The sequence below is a fragment of the Canis aureus genome, chromosome 10, assembly GCF_053574225.1.
Source record: "Canis aureus isolate CA01 chromosome 10, VMU_Caureus_v.1.0, whole genome shotgun sequence".
NCBI classification, from domain to species: domain Eukaryota; kingdom Metazoa; phylum Chordata; class Mammalia; order Carnivora; family Canidae; genus Canis; species Canis aureus.
The window spans coordinates 65,356,290-65,384,198 of NC_135620.1; the positions used below are offsets into that span (position 1 = coordinate 65,356,290).

The 27,909-nt window shown below is 39.1% G+C and overlaps 2 long non-coding RNA genes across 2 annotated transcripts in view; one reads left to right on the plus strand and one right to left on the minus strand.

The window, feature by feature from the left end:
- Positions 1–8,662, plus strand: part of LOC144322614 (uncharacterized) — a 40,735-nt gene extending 32,073 nt beyond the window's left edge. Inside the window, exons 2-3 of the long non-coding RNA XR_013388273.1 lie at positions 7,310–7,714; positions 8,513–8,662. This is a non-coding gene — a long non-coding RNA (uncharacterized LOC144322614). The remainder of the gene's footprint in view (positions 1–7,309; positions 7,715–8,512) is intronic.
- Positions 105–27,856, minus strand: LOC144322613 (uncharacterized). The gene is made up of 3 exons (XR_013388272.1): positions 27,723–27,856; positions 7,540–7,660; positions 105–610 (listed from the first exon to the last, which is right to left on the minus strand). It is a non-coding gene; the product is annotated as an uncharacterized LOC144322613 (long non-coding RNA).
- Between the last annotated feature and the right edge of the window lie 53 nt (positions 27,857–27,909).

A 27,909-nucleotide genomic window follows, 5' to 3' on the forward strand; every position in this document is an offset into this window, starting at 1 on the left:
GGGTGCCACTACTGATGTCTCCACAGAAAATGGCACACAGTAGGCACCCACCATGACCTACTTGATATCTTTGAGAGTAAGAGAAGAAACTATACAGATCCTGCTTCTTTTAAAAAAAATATTAATTTATTCATGAGAGGCACTGAGAGAGGCAGAGACATAGGCAGAGGGAGAAGCAGCCTCCCTGCAGGGAGCCTGATGCGGGACTCTATCCCTCCAGGATTCCTGGGATCACACCCTGAGCCAAAGGCAGATGCTCAACCACTGAGCTACTCAGATGTGCTCAGATCCTGTTTCTTTTCATGTCCCTAGGGTCTGGCAAAGGGCCTTGCTTGGAGTAGGTACTCAAACATATCCCAAATTAATGAAAGAACTGAAAAAACATGCTGGCTTTTTTACTCTTCCTAGACAATCATTGTTTGATTTTCTAGAAGGCAGTGTGTCCATCAAAAATTTTAGTTCATACGATTGGTTACTCTACTGGATATATGCAACACTTACACTTTTGTGTTTTCTTTTTCCCTATTGTCTTCTCTTATATCCTGGCAAATCCGGCTGAAAAATACAAGGGTTTGCCTCCCATACACAGATTCAGGATCTACTCAGTTTCCTATGAAAATGAAATGAAAGAAAACAAAAGAGGTGAACATCAGTGATGGCCATTATATATATTTTGCTTAGTGTGAGTTTACTCAGGTGCTGAAGCCACATAGGACTGCCGTTAGCCAGGATTCATTTCTACTGCCACACAAGACTCTCTCACTGGAGGCACTTGGGCCCAGTCACCTTTTTTTTTTTGTTTTTTTTTTTTAATTTTTTTTTAATTTTTATTTATTTATGATAGTTACAGAGAGAGAGAGAGAGGCAGAGACACAGGCAGAGGGAGAAGCAGGCTCCATGCACCGGGAGCCCGATGTGGGATTCGATCCCGGGTCTCCAGGATCGTGCCCTGGGCCAAAGGCAGGCGCCAAACTGCTGCGCCACCCAGGGATCCCCCAGTCACCTTGTTTTAAACCTCAAAGATAATGTGGACATATTTAAGGATGTAGAAAGTCATATAGTTAATCCTCCACTAAACAGCCCTATAAGTTTATGTAAATCACCACAGCCCGCTAGCGTCAAGGAAGTCGATGAGGATAATCATTGGCATTGCATTTTGTACGCTACCCATTGATTTATTTCCCCTAGACCAAATCAAAACTACCAAATATGCAGACCCAAAGAATTTGCACAGACGATCTAGGGATGGTTATTTTATAAAGGTCACAACTTCACTTATCCCCCTGTTTTTTAATGCATTTGTTCAATGGGATTGGGATGCTGAGGAGTTAAGGAAAGAAAAGATTTATTCAGTTAGAAAAATCAGCAAGATGTGAACCACATTTTAGAATTAGAACCAGCAGTTGTATTAAAAGGGGGAAAAAACCCACCCCTGGACTTAGAATTTAACACGTGTGTGTGTGTGTGTGTGTGTGTGTGTGTACATGGACATGCTTATCCTTGGCCTCCTTTAACTGGCGGAGTAAATTTAAGTCACTTCATCCCTGAGAGCCTCAGTATCCTTATCTGTAAAATGGACAAAATCATTCTGACTTCCCTCTGGCCCTGTGGTGACGTTTCAGGGAAACATTTAAAAGAAACACCAACGTGCCAGGCATTAGCTCTGGGCAATAGCAGGCGCGCAGTAAAAGTTTGTTAAATCTCAGTATGAATTGGAATGGCTAGCCACAAATGAAGTATAATTAGAAAATAAACCTTTGAATGGTTAGTGGTGAAAATAAAAATGTTTTTTTTCCCTCCCTATTCTATTTTCTATTTAACACTGGGCATACTGTCACAATTAAGGGCCCAGACTTTGTGACAGTTACTGCCACAGAAACAGCCGGATTTATTAATACCAATAATAATAATAAACAATAGTTATTGCATTCACCACGTTCATGTTGTTTAAATTAAAATCCAGATCTCTAGGTTTTGCTAAGAAAAACATGAAAAATGTCTACCTCTGCAGGAACAAGTTACACTTTTCAGAATACTTGAATGTCCTCCATGGTTGGACCACCGAGCCTTAGCACTCCCCAACAGATGATGGGTTCACAGTCTTTTTCTCAGGTCTTTCGGACTCCTGATTTTTATCCCCAGAGGGAAGTTAACCTCACTTTCCAGAAGACAGGGGAGCTGCAGGTGGCTAGATGACTGTGTCTGCTGGGCCCTGGCTCATTCAGAGTTCAAGTTTCTCTTGGGACTTACTCTAGCTCTCGCAGCCCTGGCACCATCACGGTGCCATATGGGTCTAAGGATTCTATTCTCTTCTCACACGCTTACCTTGAAGTGCTGGTTTTTGCAACCTCTCCTGTGCTTGCATATTCCCGATCATCAGCCCAGTTTTGTCACATCTCCAACACGTCCTGTGCAAGGACAAGTTGGACGCATGTGCCACCATGTCCCATCATGTACTAAACCAATGCAGCTTATCCTTCTCTTCACTAAACCTGGTTCCCTCTCTCCAAGAATAGCACCATCATCTGCCCAGGAACCATGAGCCAGAGACCTGGGAGGATACCTAAGCTCCCCTTTCAGCCTCCCCATCTCCCAAATCCAGAGTTTCCTGATCATCTCAATCTTCATCAATCAGACCCATCCTCTCCCTGCCTACCATCACTGTTCTGCTTCAGGCTCATAGCATCTTTTATCTGCCCTATTGCATGTGGTCCTAAAAGGTCTTCCATCCCCTTGGCTTGTGCTGCTCCAATCCATTCCCCACATGACAACTATAGCGGCATGTCTGACCATGGCAATCCGCTGCCTACCGTATCTCTATACTCCTTCCAAGGTTGGAGGCGATATAACTTGGCATCTTAGACCCTCTATGTATTCCTACTGGGTTCTCCGGCCTTGGCTTCCACCACTCTCTTCATAATAATATTCAAGCAATACTAATCTCCTTAGAGTAGCTTCCACTGTGATTCCTGCTATTTCACAATGCTGTGCCATTTTGCCTGACATTCCTTTACACAGAATATATTTTCCTCTTCCAAAATTTTTTCAACTCTTCCAACTCGATTGCTTTTTTTTTTTTTTTTTTTTTGGAACACTTCAGTGAACTCCCAGGCTCCTTCAAGATCACACGAGCACCTCCATTCTGGAATGAGTTAGCAATAATGAATTTTTTTTTTCTTTTAAGACTAGTCTGAGATCATTTTTAGAGCAGAGAACTAAGCAACACAATGTGATCTTCAAGGATACAAACTCTGAATCTAGAACCTTGGGGTTGGAATCCTATCTCTACGAGTTACTAGCCAGTGACAAACTACCTGGATTCTTTGAGCCCCAGCTTCTTTATCTTTTAAGAGGCGCTAATAACACTGAACTCAATGAATGATTATAGAATTCAAAAAGCTGAGTTTTAAAGGATGAGAAGGACCTGGCCATGCAAAGACTAGGAGAACGCACACTTCAGGGAGAGAGAACAGTAGATACAAAGGTCTGACTGATGAAACACTGGGCACTGAATAATTTACAGCCAATGACCCTGTCCTTCCTCCAGCATGCACTCAGTCTAGGATTATAGTTTCTAAGAGAAAACAGTCAAAATCTTAGAATTAACACATGGTGCTTTGTACAATCTGATTAGCTGTAATTTACTTCATTTCTTCTGTCCCACTGAGATTCTTCCCATATTCTACTATCACACTTAAACCTTGGGTGAAACTCTAAAGCCCTTAGAAGTGGTGAAAGGGCCACACTGGCAGGGCTCCAAGGGATGAACCTGGATGCTGAGTGCAGCCCTCTGGCTCAGTGAGGGCACCATCCAAAATGGCATGCCTCTGAATGAACACTGCAAATACATACATTCAGGGAACGCAGACTTCTTGTCAAACGTTGACAGCAGGTTTATTTCAGCATGAGATGCATTTGCCAAATGAGCAGAGACTCAAAGATCGCACTGGTTTTAAAGATGATTTTTGCTTTGTAGCAGAAAAATCAAATGATTTATGAGTTTGTCAGGGAACGGATGTTGCCTTTTGAAAAAAAAAAAACTTCCCTGTTCCAAAGTGTCATGAATTGCAAATGAACCAATGGACGATGTGTATGTGTATGTGTGTACATGTGTACGCACACATGTATCTTAGAGCTCGTCCTCTCTCTTCTTTGCCTCCGTGGTTTGGAAGCCAGCTCTACCGTGTGCCTTCACTGATGCTGCAAGCAAATTGTAATTATAATGCCGAACAGTCATTTCCAAGACAAACCAAATCTGTGTTCCATTAAAGTCATGGAATAGTTAAACATTATTTTTTTCCCCCAGCCATAATAAAAAACAGGCTCCCCATTCAATCTGATGCTCCAGAAGTCAGAGGATTCCACATGGTCCCCTCCATGATATTTGGAAATAGATTCTGATGGTGTCCCAGGCATATCAGCAGGAGGTCAGTTTAACTTATGGTTTATCTTGCTCACTGTGGTTTGGACAGCGACTGCATGGAAGTCCTGAAATGGTAATCGATTTCCTCTCTGAGATGCTAAGCCTGCCTGCCAACTAGTAAGCCTATTCCCTCAGTGTGTCCTTTCGAGATTTTCGATGGAATCACAGAAATGAGAGCTGTACCTTCTGTGGAACTAGAGATGAGAAAACGCTGCTCTTTGGGAGTTGTCTCAGGAGGGAAAAATTATGCTTGAATCTTTTTATTCACCAGTTTGCAAGAATCATTCCGATGATACACTATTGTAAAACGGTCTTTGAAATGAAAGCTTCCTCTATAACTCACCAGTTATTTTATCCCAATGCCCTAAACGTATGTGTATTCGGGGAGCATTTTAATCATAAAAGTAACTCTTCAAAGAATATTAGGATTAAAAGAAATGTTCCAACACCCACTAACAACCATTTAAGTCCCACAGAAAGTCTAGTTTATGTGAGCTTTCTGTCTTCTCTTCTCTTCCCATGCTGAGAATTACCAATGATTTAAACTTTCACTTTCAAATATCATAAACTTTCAGCCAATTCTTCATGTTATGCCTCTCGATAGAGTGGGGGATCCTGCTCTGTTTTGGTTTCTAAAGATCTCCCTAGTTTTCTAGTCTAAGTTCAGCTATGCGCTTGAACAGTGGATTTCAAATTCTGGGAGGGACTCACATAAAGCTGTGCATTTATGTTGCAAACCAGTACACACAAGAACTTAACAATTCATGCAATGATACTTTCCCTTACCATCTACAGTCCACTCTGATATTTTCTTTTCTATTCTATTCCATTTCATTCTACTCCATTTTAAAGATGCTTGGCCACAACCTACTAAATTGATTTTCCTACACATCAGTGGACAAGGTCTGCAGCTTCAAAACTCTAATTCACCAATTTGAAAGAATATCTCTGATCCTCCTTCCCTTCCCTCTGTTCCTTCATCAGTATTCTACCCAGAAGTTTCATGGATTTTGTAATATAAGGATCTTCAGGATATTGAAGGGATCATGTTTACTCTTTACAACTATAAGTCTCTTTATCCTCATCCCTAAAATGAGAATAAAGATAGACAGTATTGATAACACAGGATTATTGTAGGAATTAAATGAGATCATTTATATAAAGCACTTAGCTCTGTCCCTGGCACATAAAATGTTCCCAATTAATGGTAATGAATCCCTATGGCAGAGTCCCACCTCTAATCTCTTCCTTTTTACCCCACAAGAAATACCTTTAGATATGATAAAAAGATGGAAAATTAGTAGAATGAGCCTTCTAGCTCTCTATTTGGTAGTTTCTGCCTATTAATAGTCATTACTTGTTTTGTACTCCATATGGGGTATGGGCTTGTGACTCTCAGAAACTATGGAATTCCCTTCGCCATTATAAATAATGTTGGTCACATCTTAACATGGAACACAGTGCATCCTGAGAGAAGTTTGACCAGTTATTTATTAAAGAGTCCCAACTGATAGCCAGAGGCTGTGCTTTTGAGTTATTTAAATTCACCTCAAATACCACAAAGGAACAAGTCCCTGCCAAGTGGGCCTTGGTGGGATGCTCCACAGAGATTCTCTACTTCTCGCTTTCTTTCTGATTTCCATCCTTCCCTTCATGACCTTCTCTATCAGCTGCTTATTTCTGCTCCCTTTTCTTAGAATGTGAAGAATTGGTCCTAATTCCTATTGTTCCTTTTTATGTCTTTCAAACCCTGCAATTCTTTGACCATTCAGTTCTTGATGGATAGCCAGATGGATAGAAGATGGTGGTTGGGTGTGAGGGATGTTTTCATTTTGGCCTGTGGCTCTTTTTCTCTGAATTCCTTGATGTTAAATATAATATGTAGCTGTGAGAATTGAATTCCTTCTGTAAACCACCTCGTCTATTTGACATGAGCCTTGGATGGTCCTCCTATTAACATGGTTTTGATTATATTCCTTAAGAAATTATAATCCTGGCCTTAGAATGCTAAAGGCCCATCTGCCTCTTTCCTTCTCTGAGCTGCACTGGAAAAGTACCAACATTAATTAATGAACATGTCTCTGTCTCTACCATCCAGATAAATGATTTATCCAAAGAATCTCCCCATGGCTTCTTCGTGCCTCCTGGAAGGACTGAAAGTTTCTCACCATGACTTCTGATGCATTTTATGGCTTCGCTCTCACCTACCATTCCCTCCCTATCTTCTGCCATGGTTGGTCTGCTCATCTACCATTTATTCCTTCTGCCCTTCTATCTCTGCCATATGGAATGATTTACCATTCTCCCCATTTTCTAGACTTTCCCCCCAGGACTTTGTCCAGGCTAGGCTCTCTTCCTCCATGGAACACCTTCCACCCTATTCCACCGCTTCATCTGACCATCATTTATTCATTCCTCAAAATTCTTCCCATATTGTAACCCTTCCTTCCATGACTCCCCAGGCTGTGTTAGGCCCTGCATGTCATACCATGCACTTCTCAACACTGCAGTAGTGGCACACACTGTAATTAGCTGTCTCTTTAACTCTTTTTAATTCTTAAAATTTTCAGAAGTAAAGGCAGAATGGGTGTTCAGCAAATATTATTTGGGGACTTAGTTAACTTATTAATTAATCTTAAGTCTAACCTCTTGTACTGATTCAAAGCTGAATTACTTGGATTCTCTAGAACCACAAGATGAGAATGGATTTTACTGTCCTCAAACCCATGAAATTTGCTTGGTCTTCCTTTGCCTCCTGTCCCATCTGGAGAGACATCTTTTGGTGCTTCAGTGTGGTTTGAGTTTAGATGGATACGGTCATGTGTGTGTGTCCATGTATGTGTGAGAGAGATGTGACAGCTTATCTCATCTTCTGTGTGCTTTTAGATTCCTCACTTTGAGCTCATGTCCAAACAGTCAACTTATCAGCTCCTGAATTATTTATCGGCATTTGAGACAATGGAATGTGGTCCAGATGGGGATTTCTATCTAATGGAGAAAGTGCTTCCTCACAAACCTCCCCAGTGTTCCAAAACTGAAGCCTGTGGAAAGTGCAGAATTCTTCATCTGTCAAGAAGATTGGCTAACCACCAGTCAATAAGTGGGATCAGACTTACAGACTACACATTCATTCTTCAGTCACTGAGCCCAGCATCTTCTCCCTCTGCCATGTTTTGTGCCAGGCATTGTGCTGCACAGGTGTTCAGACTCCGTTCTTGGCATCAAAGAGCTCAAAGTCTGTTGAAGTGAAGAAGAAAAGTGAGCAGATCATTAGGATGGGCTGTGATAAAGGTACGTATAAAAGTAGGGAAGACGGGATAGAAACTAATGAGGAAGGTATAACAAGACTTGATGTAGGGAGAACAGAATTCACCAGGTCAATAAGGAAGCAAATATTTTTTCAGATGTGCCATATGAAAAGTGATTTGGGAACGTCCAAATTTGAGGAGGACCCTCAATTCTGTCCATATTGGTTTGAATGCCATTTGAAGCAAGATTCTTTAGAACATTCTGGGGAATCAGAGAAGACAGTTGAGTAGATAGATGATGAATGGTGAAGGATGAAGTCAGCATGAAGGCATGAATGTGTAGAGAAGAAACTGCCACTTGGGAGACTTCCTTTTTCACTCTATTGGCTGAATGTTGAAGCAGGATGAAAGTAGCGAAGCAGAATTCAATTTAATTATTTTAGAGCAGTAGCTAGAAACCATCCCCTATCATTCTGAATCCCCTGGTCTTCCTGCTTTCACCAGGAAAAAGTGGCAAATAGGATGGTGAAGATAAGCAAGTTGACTCTTCAAGTTGCTGCCATGCAATTACATTATAGTGAGACCCGTGGCTGACCTCAGGATAGATTTTGTGATGAGTAAAGAACGCTTCAAAATATGAAAGTCAGGAGATGATCTATGCTCTTGAGAGCCCTGATGCTGTCCCCGGGAGTCATCCTCAAGTTGTCATTGACTTTGCTATTATCTCCTAAAGAGTTTCTAAACCTGGCTAAAGAAGCTTGGCCCTCTCTGGTTCCTTTCTTCTTTGATATGTGACTCATCTTATGATCATTTATATAACAACTGCCATATTGACTTACAGGTACCTGAACTGGTACAAGCCTTCAGTCTGGGAGATCTACTCTACTATCTTCAAAATACCTATCTCAAAGATGGCAGAAGAGAGGACTGGAAAGGATTTAATACCTTGCCTATGATTATACAGTTAATAAATATTAAAGAGGGCATTTAAACCAGGAATGTTTGGTTCTATTTTTTTCTACTATATTGTTTTGGGAGAATAAATCAATGCTAAGAATCATTCGTGTCTCCTGAGGGAAACTCATCTCTCAAGTACCTTGAAGTATCCCTAAACATCTAAAGGGGTGTATCTTGATGTGTCCTTTAAATGATTTGTAGCAAACTTTATTCTTGAGAAAATAGGCAAAGATCCATGGGGGATCTTTGTCTTGTCCGTTTCTCAAAGGGTTTTATGTGACTAGATTGCATCTATATGGCTGGAGTGCCTTAGGCGAAGTACTTGAACTTCTGCAGTGACTTATGCTGTCTGAATTGCATCCAGTGCCCTGATTCTTCACATAGTTGGGAAGATTTGTCACATGTTTATGCTATTTTGACAGTAGTTAGACTGAAATAATCCAGAGGCAAGTAATATTGCTTCTCTAACTGGCATGCCTATAGAGCAGGGAGGTTCACCATTAGTCATTAAATGGCTGGGACAAATGGCTTGGATGCTTCTCTTGAATGAGGCATGCAGCAGGGCCACAAGAGAATCCTGTCTGAATGATGACAAGGTCATAAGAAAGCAGAGGCTGCTATCATTGATACATTCCAGGCACCAGTGAACTATTTTATACAGTATCTGAACAAGAAGGAACTTAGAAGTTCATCTAATCCTAAAAGCCACCAATTAAAGGAGACTAAGGGCTGAGGGGGTCTTCTCTCAGGTCATAAAGAACAGATAGAATTTAAAACTGCTCTTACCCAGAGTTTGAGCCTCTGGTTTAAGCATTTGTGAAGGTTAAGTAGGGTCAGGTGTAATTATTATATTTACAAAGTAACTGAGGCAACGATTTGATAAATTGTGCCCTCACACACCTGGGTGGCTCAGTGGTTGAGCGTCTGCCTCTGGCTCAGGTAATGGTCCAGGGGTCCTGGGATCGAGTCCCGCATCAAGCTCCCAGTAGGGAGCCTGCTTCTCTCTCTGCCTATGTCTCTGCCTCTCTCTCTCTGTGTCTCCCATGAGTGAATAAATAAAATCTTAAAAAAAAAAAAACTGTGCCCTCACAAGGTCCGCATACAGCTCACCTGACTCAGATATATAGATACTGTTGACTACCTAATTCAACTGTCAGACCCTACTTCTTCCTTGTTAATAAAACTCTGATTTGACTCACATGGTCATGTGCACAGGTCCAGATAATCAGTCATGATTGGCATGAACCAATCACAACAATGCCATGTCCTTTCATCAGTGATTTACTCAGAGTTGAGCAGACAACCCAGTTCCAGCCAATGGGATATAAAGAGAAGTCATAGGGACTTCATGATGCTACGAGCTGCAGCACACATCTCATGACCACAAGAGGAGACATTGCATACAAACTGAGGATGGTAGAGACAAAAGAGCAAAGGAATTAGAGTCCTTGATGGCATTGTTAAGCTGGCAACCACATCTGGATCCTCACATCTCTGGATAGTAAGCTAATCCAACAGCAAATGGCCTTATAGGTTAAGCTATTAATATTGTTACTTGCAGCTGCTCTTATTTTAAAGATATATAAAGAAAATTTCCAAAGATGGCTAAAACTTTGAAAACTAATTTGTTCATCAATGGACTAGCACATTCCTCAAAAGCAGAGACTGTTAGGTCTTTCAGTTTTATATTCCCAAGGACCAGGTCAGGGTCTGCCATTATGTGGATACTCACTAAATGTGTGAAGCATGAATACATATGCCCTTATAGACAAATAAATTGCAGAGTAAAGTTTGGGATAGGCATGACTAAACTTGAAAATTTAGTATTTGTTGAGAACCTAACACAAGCCAAACCAGTGGATTTCCCAAACCAGTATGGTACTGAGGATAAGATGATGTGAGCTGTCTACACTGGGTGCAGGCAGTAAGGGGTCCATTGTCTGTAAGGAATTTTAAAACAATGCCACAAACGGACTGAAAAGTTGGTCTGCTCTTTATTATCACCACGAGTCAGAAATTCTAAACAATGTCTGTGATAAAATACCCTTTCTTGAGAAAATTCTTTTGTTAGTCTAAATTCTAAACAATTGTTGTGGTTGACTATTGAGTTTTAATAATATATATGTAAGCTTTAAATTAACGGTTTTTTGTTATGTATCCTTTAATAAATATATTCTATACAGAAGTTAATTCCAAGAACTCTCAGCTATCCTGGCAGCACCCAACAGGCAGAGACCTAGCTATGGGTGTTCATGTGAGGATTATGTTTGTGACAATTTAGAACCATTCCAATTCACATCCTTAGCACTTGTGGTATTACCTATCCTTGTACTTAAATGGGTGATTCTGAATCAATATCAACAACATAGTGATTAAAATAGATGAGGGAATAAAACTGAAGTTATCGCAAACCTGACATTCTGGGTGACCAGCTGGAGAACTATTTTGCATTTAAAACTTAAAACAGGGATCCCTGGATGGCACAGCGGTTTGGCGCCTGCCTTTGGCCCAGGGCACGATCCTGGAGACCCGGGATCGAATCCCACGTCGGGCTCCCGGTGCATGGAGCCTGCTTCTGTCTCTGCCTCTCTCTCCCCTCTCTCTCTCTCTCTCTCTGTGACTATCATAAATGAATAAAAGAGAATCCTTTAAAGAAAAATAATAAAACTTAAAACAGAGTCAAAGTACAAGATGTTATGTTATTGGCTAGTAAGTGCAAATTTTAGCTCATAAATGCAATCTTGTTCTGAGTGTGAAATTTTCTGAAGTGAATTTTTTGGTGCTAATTCGGCACCAAAAATACTACTTTCAAACAGCCAGAATCAGCCCCATCAATGTACCTTAGAAAATCATCCTTTAAAATTAGTCCTTGATGTTTAGGACAAAGCATTTATGGAAAAGGTCATTAACTATATAGCAAGATGTAAGGAAATAAATATTTTGCATAAGAAAAAGTCAAATTTCAAAGAAAAATGCAGAAGCAGCAATAAAAGATGTTAGTTTTACATTGCTAGGAGAAATCTAAAGGACAAAGGATGTTTGTCTCATTTTCTCAAGAAACTGGAGACTTGTGCTACAGCAACTGATTGGATAATGTCAATATTAGTTATCATGGAGCCATTATCTCTGATTTTTACAGATTTTATAAAACATAAGATGTGTTTGATAAACTTTCTGGTGAAGTTATTTTAGTGGGAATTTTTTTTTCTTTAGTCTCATAGAGATTTTGAAATTGGTAGTATTGATTCCAAAGACACATAATCTGTGTAACAATTTTCTGGAATGTGTTGTGAAATGGAGTTTTTAATGCATCTGCCAAACTTATTCTATGTATAATATTTCCTAAAAAAAAAATTTCCTTAACTATTTGTATAGCTATTGGTTCTTACGAAAGATAATTTTTTTAATTAAAATTAATAGGGTTGCCTTTTCTCTGCATCCTCTCCAACATTTGTGGTTTCCTGCCTTGTTAAGTTTCCCCATTCTCACTGGTGTGAGGTGGTATCTCATTGTGGTTTTGATTTGTATTTCCCTGATGGCAAGTGATGCAGAGCATTTTCTCATGTGCATGTTGGCCATGTCTATGTCTTCCTCTGTGAGATTTCTCTTCATGTCTTTTGCCCATTTCATGATTGGATTGTTTGTTTCTTTGGTGTTGAGTTTAATAAGTTCTTTATAGATCTTGGAAACTAGCCCTTTATCTGATACGTCATTTGCAAATATCTTCTCCCATTCTGTAGGTTGTCTTTTAGTTTTGTTGACTGTATCCTTTGCTGTGCAAAAGCTTCTTACCTTGATGAAGTCCCAATAGTTCATTTTTGCTTTTGTTTCTTTTGCCTTCGTGGATGTATCTTGCAAGAAGTTACTGTGGCCGAGTTCAAAAAGGGTGTTGCCTGTGTTCTCTAGGATTTTGATGGAATCTTGCCTCACATTTAGATCTTTCATCCATTTTGAGTTTATCTTTGGAGAGGATGCGGAGAAAAGGGAACCCTCCTGCACTGTTGGTGGGAATGTGAACTGGTGCAGCCACTCTGGAAAACTGTGTGGAGGTTCCTCAAAGAGTTAAAAATAGATCTGCCCTACGACCCAGCAATTGCACTGTTGGGGATTTACCCCAAAGATACAGATGCAATGAAACCCCGGGATACCTGCACCCTGATGTTTCTAGCAGCAATGTCCACAATAGCCAAACTGTGGAAGGAGCCTCGGTGTCCATCGAAAGATGAACGGATAAAGAAAATGTGGTTTATGTATACAATGGAATATTCCTCAGCCATTAGAAATGACAAATACCCACCATTTGCTTCGACGTGGATGGAACTGGAGGGTATTATGCTGAGTGAAATAAGTCAATCGGAGAAGGACAAACATTACATGGTCTCATTCATTTGGGGAATATAAATAATAGTGAAAGGGAATAGAGGGGAAGGGAGAAGAAATGGGTAGGAAATATCAGAAAGGGAGACAGAACATGGAAGACTCCTAACTCTGGGAAACGAACTAGGGGTGGTGGAAGGGGAGGAGGGCAGGGGGTGGGGTGACTGGGTGGCGGGCACTGAGGGAGGCACTTGACGGGATGAGCACTGTGTTTTATTCTGTATGTTGGCAAATTGAACACCAATAAAAAATAAATTTATTATAAAAAATAAATTAAAATTAATAAAAACAAAGACGCTTTGATCAACTATCAAAGAACATAGATTGATAAGTATGGCTATACTGTCTATCGAACATAAATAGACAAAGGAAACCAAATTTCACAAACTTATTGACATATGTGTACAAGGAACAAAAACAAACTGTATTGTTATTATGTAAATGTAAATGTAAATGTAAATGTAGGGTTTTTTTCCCTTTTCAAAATTTTTAAAAAGATTTTATTTATTCATTTGAGAGACAGAGAGCAAGAGAGAGAGAGAGATCAAGAATGAGTAGGGGGAGGGGCAGAAGGAGAGAGAGAAGCAGACTCTCCACTGAGCAGAGTCCAACACAGGGCTAGATCGCAGGATCCCCGGAGATCATGACCTGAGCCAAAGGAAGATTCTTAACCGACTGAGCATCATATATATATATATCACTGTATTTTTTTTCTTGCCACTATTATTATTCATGCATTTCATGATTATTACTGAAGATCATTTTGTTGCTCAGAGGAGGGGGGTGTTCAACATTATCTGTCTTTATGTGTCAGACGTGCTAGGCTCACCACTTTTTAGCAGCTGTGCTTTACAAATGAGAAAACCAAGACTAAGCAACATTAAGTGCACAAGGCCCTAAATTTAAGAACTCTCACGAAGATAGTCCTTCATGAGATTCAGGATTCACTGGTTCAGGATTCAGCAGATTCACTGCTATCCTTAGAGCCCACACAGCTCACCAACTCAGCCCATGCCTGAGTACAGTGTGGGGTAGAGTTAACTCTAAGCCGATAGAAGGAACGTTGTGGTCAACTCATACGTATTCATAAATTTTACTTGAATATAAGTCAACCCTCTTCTTCAGGCCTTTCACCCAGAGTCCTTTGCTTCACCCAAACAAATTTTTCCACTAAAAAATAAATATCAACTGTGAAACAGCCTATTTATGTAAGCAAAAACATTATCTAATCCTCATTTATTATGATTCATACATATACAATGCACTTGATTATACTTTTTGGTAATGTTACATTTCTAGTAAAGTTTATTAAAAACAGAACTCTTTAGGAGATGCAAAGGGAATCACTGTGAAAATCCACAATAAACCCCATACTCCCAGCCTCATTCCCCTAGTTAATGTCGTTCTTGAAGATATACACAGGAAAGGCGTATGGGGGCCCCTTCTCAGTTGTGTTATACTATATGCTGTTTCCATGGGAATACATACTCAGGAGATGAAATCATAAAGTATTCTAGAAGGTGCTAATATCTCAATGGAGCATAATAACCCGCTGAAAATATCTATATTCACATAAAATACAGCAAAGGAGAACAATGGAAATTTGGAGGAGGAGAGAAAATGAGCATCTGCTATGGCAGTACAAGTTGATACTAACACCATGCTAAGTTTAAAGCTGTGTTTAATAACTGTGAGTCACATGGAATATTAAAATGCCATTGGTTGCTATTTAATTTGGTCAGGGTCAAGTTTCTCGCTTTCGATCCCTCTCCCGCAATCCTGTAGAAGTTCAACCCAATGAATCCTTTACATAATTTTTTCTATCATTGTCATTATTCTCCATCTTCAAATTTATCTCTTAGTTTTCATCATGTAAGTACCAAGTGATTTACAAGGATCACCCCAGCTACAGTCTAGAAGGCTCTGATCACGTAGAAATTACTTTCTTTTCCATTTCGCTGTTGAGGATATTGAGAATCAGAGAGGCCAACATAGCTCATAAGCAGGATGAAGACTCAAACCTAGGTCCCTCTGAGGCTACACCCCAATTTCTTATCAATGCCATGGTGCATGCGGCCCTGGATTCACCTATTTCAGATCTGGCAGCTTACAGACATCCTATGAAATGGAACAGTTTCTTGCAGGTATGACAAGGATCTTAGTTCAGCTTCAAGCTATCCCAGTCCAGTCAATAAGTCAGGACAAAGGTGTGTTCAGAGTTTTCTCTACAAGTCAGATGTCATGAATATATTGACTAAAAGATTGTAGGTTCAGGGTATACATATCTAAAGGGAAAGCACAAGAGCAAGGGAAATGCTACAGTGAAGGTATCTCAGAGTGTTTCCTGCTGGACCCCACGAACTCCTGTCAAAGCCCTACAGAGAGAGAGAGCTGAAGGAGCTCTTCTCCTGAGGGGCTCTGAAACAGAGGTGTCAGCTAGTACAAAATGTAAAGTAGAGGGGGAGAGAGCACACCAGCCTAGCCCCCCATGGAGAACCATATGGTTGGTGGAGGGGAGATAGGGTCGATTATCTGAAATAACAAAATAGACTCAAAAAAAGTGTAATGGCTCAAGCTTAGAAGTGTTTCTTATTTGCTTGCTTTTGGTTTTATGTTTTTGGGGTGTGTGCACATGGCGTGAGTACGTGCTGACTCAGAAATAGCCCACGGTTGGCAGCCCAGACTGGCGGAATGATTCTGGTCCCAAGTCATTTGAAGATCTAGGCTCTTTCACCTTCAACACATAGTTTCCAACATCATCTCAGGCGTTAGTTAACATCTAGGAAGGGAAGTGCAGAGAGGATCCCCCATGAGAAGTTCAAAGAATCAGGCCTGAAAGTGACACCCCTCACTTTTCACACCCACTAGTTTGAGAGGGGTCATATGATCAAATCTCACTGTAAGGGAGCCTGGGAAGTGTAGTCTTGCTGGGTGCTCACAGAGGAAAGAATCTGGCTGGTGACCACCCAGCAGACTCCAGGGAATGCATCCCCACTGGCAAGGGCAGTTTTAGGAACTCCAGGTAACAATTCTCAAAGAAGATTCCAGTCCTTGCAGTGGGAAAGCAACCCCTTGCAGCTTCCCAGTCAGCAGGAAAGGCCAGAGTTTAATGGAAATCTACCGCTAAGAGCCAGAGGAAGATGGCTGTTGTCCTGAGGTAACAGATACCTTCTGAGGGCCCACAGGAAAGGGGCCAGGGTACTACTGCAAGAGTCAAAGACACCAAAATTAGCTTATCTGCTAGTTTTTTAATATCCAGACAGTAAAAGAAGGACTAAAAAAAGAAATGAATGTTATTAATAATCATTCAACTTGGAGTTTAAAATTATTAACATTTTGGCGTATAGCCTGCCAAATGCTCGCTCGTTCTCTCACTCGCTCACTGTCTATCTACATTGTTTTTGTGTATACATGTGTGGTATGACACATATAGATATGTATATGTGTATAGATATGTGTGTGCTCTTTTTAATGATACATATTTGTTTTCTGCTTTTTTCCCCTTAACCATTAAAGACTCTTGCTCTTACGTTAAGTAGATGATTGTATATGATCAAGTCAATTCTTCATAAACGAAATCTTAGTCTTTTTCTTCTTTAGAGTTATCTATATTCTTTTTGCTTATAAAAAATTTGCAGTGAAAATCCTTGTTCACATGTCTTGAATCGCTCCTCAAATCATGTACATGGGAAAAATTCCCAGACAAAACAACTGATGGATCACACATCATTCATACCTGCAAGCTCAGGTACATGACACTCAGAGCATACACATTTAAAAATTTGAAATGCATTTTCAAACTTCTCTCAAGAAAATTATACTCATTTACCTTAGCAGTATACGAATGCTTGATCCCTATAGTTACAAAAACTAGGTATTTTTATAATTTTTAACATTTGTCAAAAAACCAAAGATGAAACTCCCATTTTTATTTTAATTTGCATTTGTTTGATTATTAGTGTAGCATGACATCTATTCAAATGTTTATTGGCCATCTTGTATTTACTGTATTTGAACATCTGGCAGCTCAGTGTCCCCTTCAATGCTAGTTCCTTTCAGAAAATTTTTACTATGCTAATGTTTATTTTAGATGAATTTTAAGATAATTTAATAAAAAATTGTTTTTACCAAGATTCTGTTAAACATACAGGCTTGTTCAGTGAATAATGCCATTACTAGAGGATCCCCATAAGAACCAAGTGTAACTTTTAATTTATTCTCCCCTTTTCATGATATTTGATGGACTTTTATAGTTTTTCATGTAAACTCTGAATCCTTAATTTTTCAGCTTATTCTTAAATATTTTATGTCTTAAGCTGTATTTTATACCAGAATGTTCACCATTGTATTTCCTATCTGCCCCTTCTTGTTATATGAGTTTTGTAAGTTCATTTTTTAACCAGCTACATTACTGGTTTCTCTTTTTACATATAAGTTTCTAGGCTGACTTCTTGGGTTTTTTTATGAAATAAGAAATTTTACTTTTTTCTGAGTTTTTCTCTTACTTTATTTTCTAACTACTTGCATGGCTTATTTTTCCAAAACAGTGTGAAATAATAGTGCCGATAACAGACATGTTTGTCTTGTGTCTGACTTTAAAGGAAATGGCATTGTGTGTGAATGTATGTCCATATGTGTGTGTGAATATGTATGTATACGTATGTTTATATGAAGGAAATAGCACCTTAATTCTGTTCCTCCTAGACTTTTTTTTTCCCTCCTAGACTTTTAACAAGGAACAATGGATAAGTTATTAAATGCCTTTTTTTGTTAAGTAGGCTCCATGCCCAGCATGGAGCCCAATGTGGAACTTGAACTCACAACCCCAAAATCAAAACCAATCAAGAGTTGCATGCTTAACCAACTGAGCCACCCAGGAACCCCTACTAAATGCCTTTTTAAAAAAAGATTTAGTATTTATTTGACAGAGAGAGAGCATGTGTGTGCATGAGTGGGGGAACGGCAGAGGAAAAGGGGGACAAGCAGACTCCCTACTGAGCAGAGAGCCCAAAAAAGGGCTGGATCCCAGGGCCCTGAGACCATGACCTGAGTCAAAATCAAGAGTCAGAGGCTTTAACCAACCAAGCTACCCAGGTGCCCCTTAAATGCTGTTTAAATATCCATCAAGAAAGTAATTCTTACAGCTAGATTTTACATTTGTCAGGGAGTTTCTGAGCAAAAATGGGGGAATAATTTTAGTTATACTGTATTCATTGCCTATAACATGGAAGGACAAATCTTTAATTCTGTAAAGCTGCAACTCCAATAATCTCAAATTTAGCCAGTTATCATAGAACAACCTCAGTGTACTCTTTAAAAAATAAATGATGATGCAAAGAGAGCAAAATAATTGTTATGAAACTGAACAAAGATCAAGTAATTATGCGGAAAATCTGGAACTTCATTGGTCTTGGGGATTACAACGTGAAACTAAAGATTTCTATGGGCAGAACAGAAAGGGTATTTGGTTGCTTTTTGCTTGCAAGGAAAGCCAACGGTTGCTTTTTAAAATAGACTTTTTTTTTAATTGATAGGGTCCTTCAGGGCGATGAAGGAGTTGATCTTTAACGTCCCTTTCAGATCTGCTAAGCCAAAATGAGGGACCACTAAGTAAGGCCACTAACAGCAACATGGCAAAGCACGTCAGAGATTTAAGAGGAAGGGGTGGGGGCTAGTTTTGTTTTGAGCTCGTTGACCTGTAAAGACTCTCTTAGCCAGCAGGGAAGGAAGGCAGAGTGTATTTTCTCTAGGAATCCTTCCCGTATATCATCTTCCACTTCCATTCCTAATAAAACTGGACTCTTCTCTGCATCTAAGCCTACACTATTTAGTCTGCTTCTCTTTGGCACTTTCTCTTCTAATTATTTATGTACATATCTTTTCCCAACTAGAAAATAAGACCATGGAAAGCAAAATTCATGTGCTTCTCTTACTCCCACCCACACCCTAGGGCACCCAACACTGGACCCTATGTACAGCAGATGCTGTGTAGTAAACACTCATTGAATGAATAAATAAGCTATAAGCACAAGCTTAACTTAGATCCCTTAACAGAATGACTACTGATAATAAGAAGAATGGTAACAATAGCTAATTTTTTATGAAGTGCCTAGTATGTGCCAAGATTTTAATATGAATTATCCCTTTAATCCTTATAATGGTCTTGGCAGGTAGATATCATTATCCCCACTCAAGAGATGAAGAAACAAGGCTCAGAGATGTCACCTAACTTGCCAAGGCTTACATGAAAGAGACTGGAAGGCCTTTGTGACATAACAACTATGTTCTTTCCAGCTTACAGAGTTGTCAGATGTCAATAGGAATTTCAACTTATGACATGAGCTGTTTGGTGTTCCTTTTCTGCAGAGATTCCTTTGAAGAATTCTAGAAGGAAAAAATATGTTCAAATGTGGGTGGGATTTCCAATGAATTTTGAAATTGGAGAAAATGTATTGCCAAGCACTAAACAAACATTGAATCTGTTTTATGAGTTAATGGATTAAGTTGGATTTCAGTGGCATTCCTGTATTGTACACAGCATACACATGCTCATGCCTTTCTTCAAAGCTTCAGAGCAGTTGGTGTTGATCACAGACACTGCCAACTAGCTAGGCTGTTTCAGAAGAATGCTACACACAGAGTTCGTATCTCAGACTGTCGCTTTTTCCAAAAAAGTTTGTAAAAGCATTTTGAAGCCCAAACGGCCCTCCTGAAAACAGAAGAAATGGGCTCCCTAAAATTTCTTTTCTCAGTTTAAAATATAAAGTATTTGGAGGCAGGAACTCTGTCTTCTTTCTATACAGAGAATCAGCTGCTGCATAATAGTTGCTCAATAATCATTTATTAAAAGAATGGAGCAAAATTTAGCACTATGGAGTTTAAATCAGGTACCAGCAAATCTGGTTTTCTGTAAACAATTTGAAAAGTCCTGAAAGGGAAGCTTCAAAATGAGAGGTGTGAGCAAAAACAGAGGAAAATAAACAAAATCCTTGGACGCCAGCTGACAAAGGGCCTTATGTATCATGTACAGAGTAAAATAAAAAAAAAAATTCACTAGAATAAGCACATTGAAATACTAGACAACCAGCTTTAAATTTTGATAAGAGGATAGAAAACTGTTTTCAATTGGCATAATATTGATAAGTTGTTAATTCAATTTCTGGAGCTTCATGCTGAAAAGAGTCAGGGACCGGACACAGGCTAGGAGAGGAAAGAGTGTCGTGATCCACACTCCTAATGCCTGGTAGTCCTCGTCTTACTGGGCACAATGCTGGTGCTCAGGCGTGCATGGATTGAATACCCTTGGTTTCAAAAGAAAAAAGAAAGGTTATGCTTTTACGAGAGTTTGGTCTGCCGGTCATTTATTCAGCTATAGGACTTAGTAAAGAAGCCATTCATTTCTCTTATAAAATATATTTGAGTAGCTGAATTGGTAAGGATCACTTTTCCTTGATTGAAAACTATTATGGCCTTGGCCTACCATACATTCTGCTTCTTTTATTAGCCATGTAAGAAGGCAAAGAGGAGGACTGTAGAACCTTCCATCTGGCCCCTGCCCCGGCCAATACACATGCACAGCCCCGCCTGTGCACACGGGGGGAAGTGGGACAAGCGAACTCACCAGAGCTGAATGTGAGCATGAGGAAGCCAGACCATGGAGGACTCTGAGGCACGACTGCAAGGACTCCCAGTGCCAAACCACAAATAGTTGACGAAAAAGAACATTGGTCCTTTGGTCCTCTGGTTTTCACACGCTGAGGAGCACTGGGAGTTGGAAGTTTCCCTAGAGGAGAAAGGAAACCCAAACTGCTGGCTAATAGCAGTTGAAGTCAGTGAAAGAAGATATTTGATTTTCACCGAGCTATTTGCATGTCTTGAAATTTTGCTGCAGATTTTAAGTTTGAAAACAACGGTAGATGCTTAATGATGATTTTTCATTTAGAAACAGTATTGGCTACAATCTGTGTTAACCGTCTTTCTTGCAGTCCTGCAAAGCAACAAGGAACATCTCTTTTAAATCTGTTCAGCTGTTTTGGTAAGTCTTTTTTTTTTTTTTTTTTCTTCTGGTGGCAAAATCTTTAAGTGGTATGCAAAATAGTAAAAAATGAATGAATTACGTCATGCCTATACCTATAAGATGACTGTTTTTATGATGAGTTTAAGAAAGTGTGCCCATTGTTCTAGGAAATGGAAGACTAGGAAAGTCCAGAATTGTAATTTTAAAAAATACACATTTGTGTTTCTTCATCTTAGCCAACAGCAGTGTCTCTTTCTTTTTTTTTTTAATGTTCAAACATAGTTTTATTGTTTCTGTATAAAAAAGAAAACAAAATATAGGCATTGTAAAAAAAATCAAACAACCCTGAAAAATATATCAAGAAATGTTCACTGAAGTCCCACCTTCCTCACTCTTAATTCTTTTTTTTTTAAAGATTTTACTTATTTATTCATGAAAGACAGAGAGAGAGGCAGAGCAGTGTCTCATTTCTTCACAATATCTGAGTCTGCATGATTTTCAGCATTACTATATCTGAGCTTTCAATTAGAAAGTGCTTGGAGTCTGTTCTGAAAATGGGATATGAAGCAAACAAACAAACAAACAAACAAACAAATAAGCATTGCTTAGATCAAACTCCAAATCCAGAGCTCTTCCACCACATGATGGTTTATTCTGCTGGACTATTTTGAATAATCTTGAAAAGAAATATGAACATTTTATTAATGAAGGATCTCAAGGAATGAACAACTATTCCAGCTGTATAAGTCTTAAGATATTGATGATCTTCTTTAGAAGCCATTCCAGGGATATACTGATGCATGGTGCTGGATGTACTGGCCACCAGCAAGGACCCAACAGTGTGTGCTCCTTGGTTCTCTTCAGTCCAGGCTTGCCAGGAGTCCCCATCACACACATACCATCCCCACTCTTCCCCCAAGCATGATATCATGAATCATGATAGTAAATTTTCTACTTAAATCCATTCTACCAACTATTGTATAACTTTGGAGGCCTTGACCCTGATAACATATTATCCAACCGACTCGCTGCTCTTATTCAATTTCAATGGATATTTTATTTTATTTTTTTTTCTTTTTTTCTTTTTTTTTTTAATTTATTTTTTATTGGTGTTCAATTTACTAACATACAGAATAACACCCAGTGCCCGTCACCCATTCACTCCCACCCCCCGCCCTCCTCCCCTTCCACCACCCCTAGTTCGTTTCCCAGAGTTAGCAGTCTTTACGTTCTGTCTCCCTTTCTGATATTCCCCACACATTTCTTCTCCCTTCCCTTATATTCCCTTTCACTATTATTTATATTCCCCAAATGAATGAGAACATATAATGTTTGTCCTTCTCCGACTGACTTACTTCACTCAGCATAATACCCTCCAGTTCCATCCACGTTGAAGCAAATGGTGGGTATTTGTCATTTCTAATGGCTGAGTAATATTCCATTGTATACATAAACCACATCTTCTTGCACCCCGATGTTTATAGCAGCAATGGCCACGATAGCCAATTTCAATGGATATTTTAATGGAAGAGAGTGGCTGCGAACATTTTATGAGTAGCTCTACTTGCTGTCCTTCAAATATATCTTTGATCACCAATTCTGTCTCTTGGTTTATGTCTAACCTTCCACAGAGATGGTTTCCTCTTGTGTCCAACTTCTTTAAGGACCAGCTTACTTTCCCGTCATGTTTTCCATGCTCATCACTGCTAACAGTGATCTTTCATTTGAGTTTCTGTATCATTTATGTGTGCTTCCTCTCCCTTTTTTCTTATCAAATAAAATAGTTTTTATTTTTATTTTTTTAAAGATTTTATCTATTTATTCCTGAGAGACACAGAGAAAGAGTCAGAGACACAGACAGGGAGAAGAAGGCCCTGCAAGGAGCCCAATGCGGGACTCAATCCCAGGACCCCCAGACCTGATCCAGGGATCAGCCCTGAGCTGAAGGCAGATGCCCAACCCTTGAGCCATTCAGGGGCCCCAAATAAAATAGTTCTTAGCTGAATATCTTAACTTCCCTAAAAGAAGGCTAGTTCTTCCAAAGTAGGATCTCTTCTCTAATTCGTTAGGTGCCAAGAACCTAAGAAAAGCTCAATAAATTATTTTTTAACTATGAATAAGTGAAAAGATAGAATTTTAAAATATACTGCTAATAGATGTTATCAGATTAATATATTATCAGATTATGTACTGCTCCTAGGACCAACAGTCAAGTTTTGAATTTTTACGACAATGAATCATGGTTACCAATCTTTGAAACACACAGTATTCTCCCACTGCTTGATTTTACAGCAACATACCTCCCTAATCTGGAAAATGATTCATGGCATGATTTTTGAAGAAAAAAAGTAAAATTAAGTTTCTATTAAAATATTTCTTTGGATAAGTGTTATGAAGGAGGTTTCAGGGTTATAAATCATGGTTAAGTAAAACAATGCTTACAGGCACGAACATACTCATCAGGGCTATATTAGTTTCCTAGGGCTGCCATAGCAAAGTACCACAACTGAGTGGCTGAAAACAACAAACATTTATCCTCTCACAGTTCTGGAGACTGGAAGTCTGAAATCAAAGTGTTGGTAGGGTGTACTTCTCACACCATCACACTGGGCATTGATCAAGTCTCATAACCAGACGGCAACACAGTTGATAAAATCTTAGCTTCCCAACTTTTGGACAATGCTTTCTACTGCCTCAATATGTATGAAATGTTGCCCTATTTCATATGGATGAGCCTCTTCCTCTTCAACAATCCCTACTCCAAATGTTCCTACTTCCTTCTCATGGAAGAGCCATTTTCTTCTCATTATATCAATGTTCTCTTTGATCTTAGCAAGGCACAGAAGGCTGTGTGCCCACAGAGAAACTGAAAAAGAGTGTATTCTTTGGAGCTGGAATCCAGTGAATTATTGACAAAGCCATCATATTTTAAAAATCTCTTTCATTTCAACTTAATATTAGGATCAGCAAAAGGGACTGAAGCTTGGTTTTGACATTAAGAAATCCAATCCTTGTTTAGGAGGCAGATGCATGAATTTATCATTTATAATATATGGCAGGTTCTAATGAGCATTACAATTCGAAAACTGTCTTTGACCTAAGAAATGCAGCACTCAGCGAAGTTTACATGTAATTCTCTCTCATCATTTCTCTTTGAAGAAAATGAGTAAGTAATTCAAAATACTTTTTATAGAGATTAATACTCATCAGCTTTGTTACAGGGTTGGTATTTTCACTGGAAAGGACACATAACCTCCATACGGAAGCATGCACACAGGCACATAAGCAAATATTAAAAGACCAAGTCCTTGAGTTTTGTCCATAATAGCATGGTTGATTTGCCAAGGGAAGGAGGAAAAAAGACAGGGAAGGAGGAAGAAGGAGAGAAAAGGAAAAGTGAAAGGAGAAAAAGGTGGGGTATAGAGGGAGGGAAATCTTTTCTGAAAACAAGAATGGAAAAAAGATGACTTATGAAGCAAAGAGCAGAATGCATCCAATGCATTCCAGTCTGTGTGATCTCTGAATGAAGCTTTTGAGTTTCAAAGTCCTTATTTGTAAAATGATGGCTTTGCTACCCCCTTGGCTCATGCAGATTTAAATGGCAGGTTGCTGGTACAATGCAAACTCTCAGCTACTGGTATAACGAGTTGTTACTCACATTAATTGAACACCTTCTTGAAGGGAGCTGCCTGTCATGATTCAGTGTTTCTAGCATTAGCAGATTCAGTTATTTCAACAAAAATCCGGTCACAGTAACTCCCTGATGTTGCAGACACACACATAAAAAATGATCAGTGGTTGAAATTCTTATTTTTTGACTAACTCTCTCAGTGCCATTGATACATTTCCTTTTCGTCGCACCTCTAGACACTCACATTTTCTAAAATTAACTCATATGGCTCAAATCACAAATTAAATTCCAGTAAAAATGAAAGTTTCAATAAGTCAACCCACCAAATCTTGTACTTCAAGGGTGATTTCATACATCGAGAGAAAGTTAAAGATTTTGTCTTGAAGAAAGCTCTACGTATCAGAGAGATCTTCTGAAAAGTGAATACTCTGTGGCTAAAATAGGTCCCGAGTTGACTTTTAAAAAGATACCTAATTATCACAGTAATCTGGAGATGATTCAGGCTTATACTTAGGGATGTCATTGAAAAGGTGCTACTTCTGAAAACTTCTATATTTACGATGCTGCACCAAAAATGCAAAGGTTTATCCTATTAAGCGACAGTCCCTTTTTGTAGATGTTCCCTTGTCCTTGCTGCAGGAAGAAATTTTAATAGTTCTTCTCCTCAAACAGATTTTCCCCATGTGTCCTCCCTTGCTGCCATGCTAAGAATTTTATGAGAAAGCTGAATAAATATTCCAAAGCATGATAATATTTTCTTATATACCAGACTTTCGGGGTTTTTTAAATTATATTTGGTTATTTACTATAAGCAGAGCTCTGTACTAATAACTAGTTACTTGGATTCAGGTGAATTTAGCATATATTTTCTCATTTAATCATCCTAGCACCTCTGTGCATGGGAGATTCTTAAAATCACTGAATGAGAAAAGACACTACGACTTAGAAAACTCAAGTAACTCAAGTAAGTAATGGAATAAGTTCCACATTCTTATAATAATGGAACCAAGACTCAAGCCCAAGCAGTCAAAAGGCAGATGTCAAGCTCTTCATCACCCCTACTCTATGCGGTCACCTGGCTGGCCATGACATATTAAGTGGAAAATCCAAGTTTCAAGATATACAGCATATACAGAATAATCTTTGGCGTGATATAGTTCCTTGGTTTATGTGGATAGACATAAAATATGATATTTATATAATATATGTATATATAGGCATGTGTACTTTTATATAATATAAATATTAAAAATAATGAGAGTTATGTAGTACTTTTTATAGTACACACTTCCTATATGCCAGATGTTTCACATACATTATCTCATTTGCTTCTCAAAATAACCCATTAATATGGATACCATTATCTCCTCCATTTTATAGCTGAAGAGAAGCTCAGAAAAGTGAAGAAATTGAACCAAGGTCATAGAGCTAGCAAGTGGTTAGGAGTCAACCATATAATGATACTCACACATACATATACACACAGTTGTATATGCACATACATACACATATGCAGGTATATGCATATGTATACACATACATATACATTTTTAAAAAGATTTATTTGTTTGAGAGAGAGAGCACTTGCATGTGGTGGGGGGCAGAGGGAGAGGGAGAGAGATGGTCTGGAGCAGACTCCCTGCTGAGCAGGAAGCCTGATGCAGGGCTCTATCTCACAACCCTGAGGTCATGACTTGAGCCAAATTCAAGAGTTGAATGCTTAACTGACTGCGCCACCCAGGCACCCCACACACATGTACTTTTTTTTTTTTTTTTTTTAATTAAAAAGGACCTTCAACTAACACGGCTTGAAATATCCTTTCCCATTACAAAATGAACTTTAAGAAATTGAGTCCTAGTATGTGATCTCTACTGGCCAAGGTCATCCTTTCCTGAGTCACTTAGGAATGGGCACTGTCCTGAAATGCCTCATGAGTCTCTTTTGTCTTTTCTTCCATGGTTTCACTGGTTAACCAGATTCCCTTCAGACTGGCACATTCATTTTTCAATGGCGGTGATATCTTCAATTAGATCACTATAAGGTCTTGTGGACCGAGAGACATTTTATTTCTTTCTGGTGAACACCCCTCTATTCCAGAGGTCAGCAAATTACAGCTTTGTTAGTTTGTTTTGTACGGTTCATGATGTAAGAATGGTTTTTGCTTTTTAAAAATGATTAAAAAGTTAAGAGAGCAATATTTCATGACATACAAAAATTATATGAAATTCAAATTTCAATGTTCATAAATAAATGATCACTGGAACACAGCCATGCCTATTCATTTGTGCATTGTCGAAGGCTGCTTTTGTACTGCAATGGCAGAGCTGAGTAGCAGCAACAGAGACCATATGGCTTGCAAAGTCTAAAATATTTACTATCTGGCCCCTTCACAGAAAATGCTTGCCATCCCCTACTCTACTCTAATGCATTGTGTGTTTATTTAAAGTTCAACTTTCTGGGAGCTTCTATTCTTTCCAAATTCATTCGGGGCACCTCACTATTGCCCCATGTCCTCCTTTGATCCCTCAAGGACAAGCCACTTTCCAACAATCCTTTTCTAAATATGGCCAGAGTCAATTGTTTCCTCATTACACAGGAATGTTGCTACAGTTCTTAATGGTCCTAGAAAACCTGGGTATAGTACAGTGGGTGATCGATGGAGAGTCTAGTTACAGTCCTTCTCTTCTCTGGGCCTCTATTTCCCTGTCCGTAAAATGAGTGCCTTGGATGAGATGGCTGAGCACTTAGGTACTTAGAGATAGATGTGGATCCAAGAGCAATATCCCATCTATTTAATTAACATGTATTGATTATCTACCGTGTGCAAGACTCTGCTGCTACCCAGTCTGTGATTCTCTCCCACCACTCCCATCAATGGTTCCTCATTCCCAAGTATTGGCTCCACTTGCATGATAGTGGATACATATCATAGTGTATGATAATGCTTTGAATGATTTCATCTACTAAGGAAATAAAACCTAATATGTAAAAATTTATCTTCCTCTTACCAACATCATACAGAAAACTCAGAGCCTCAAATTCCCCCTCCTAATTATGGGAAAACTCACAATTCTGAGCAGTCATTTTGAAGTTTGTAGAGGACCTGTAGGTCAGCCCTTAGGGGTTTAGAAACCACAGACCAAGGACCGCTGTTGTTCTGGCCTTGCATCACTAAATGCTGACCTCATAATGCCCCATCAGAACCAAAAAGCTAGCAAGATGTGTTGCTCAGCTAGGTCAGCAAAAATGAATACA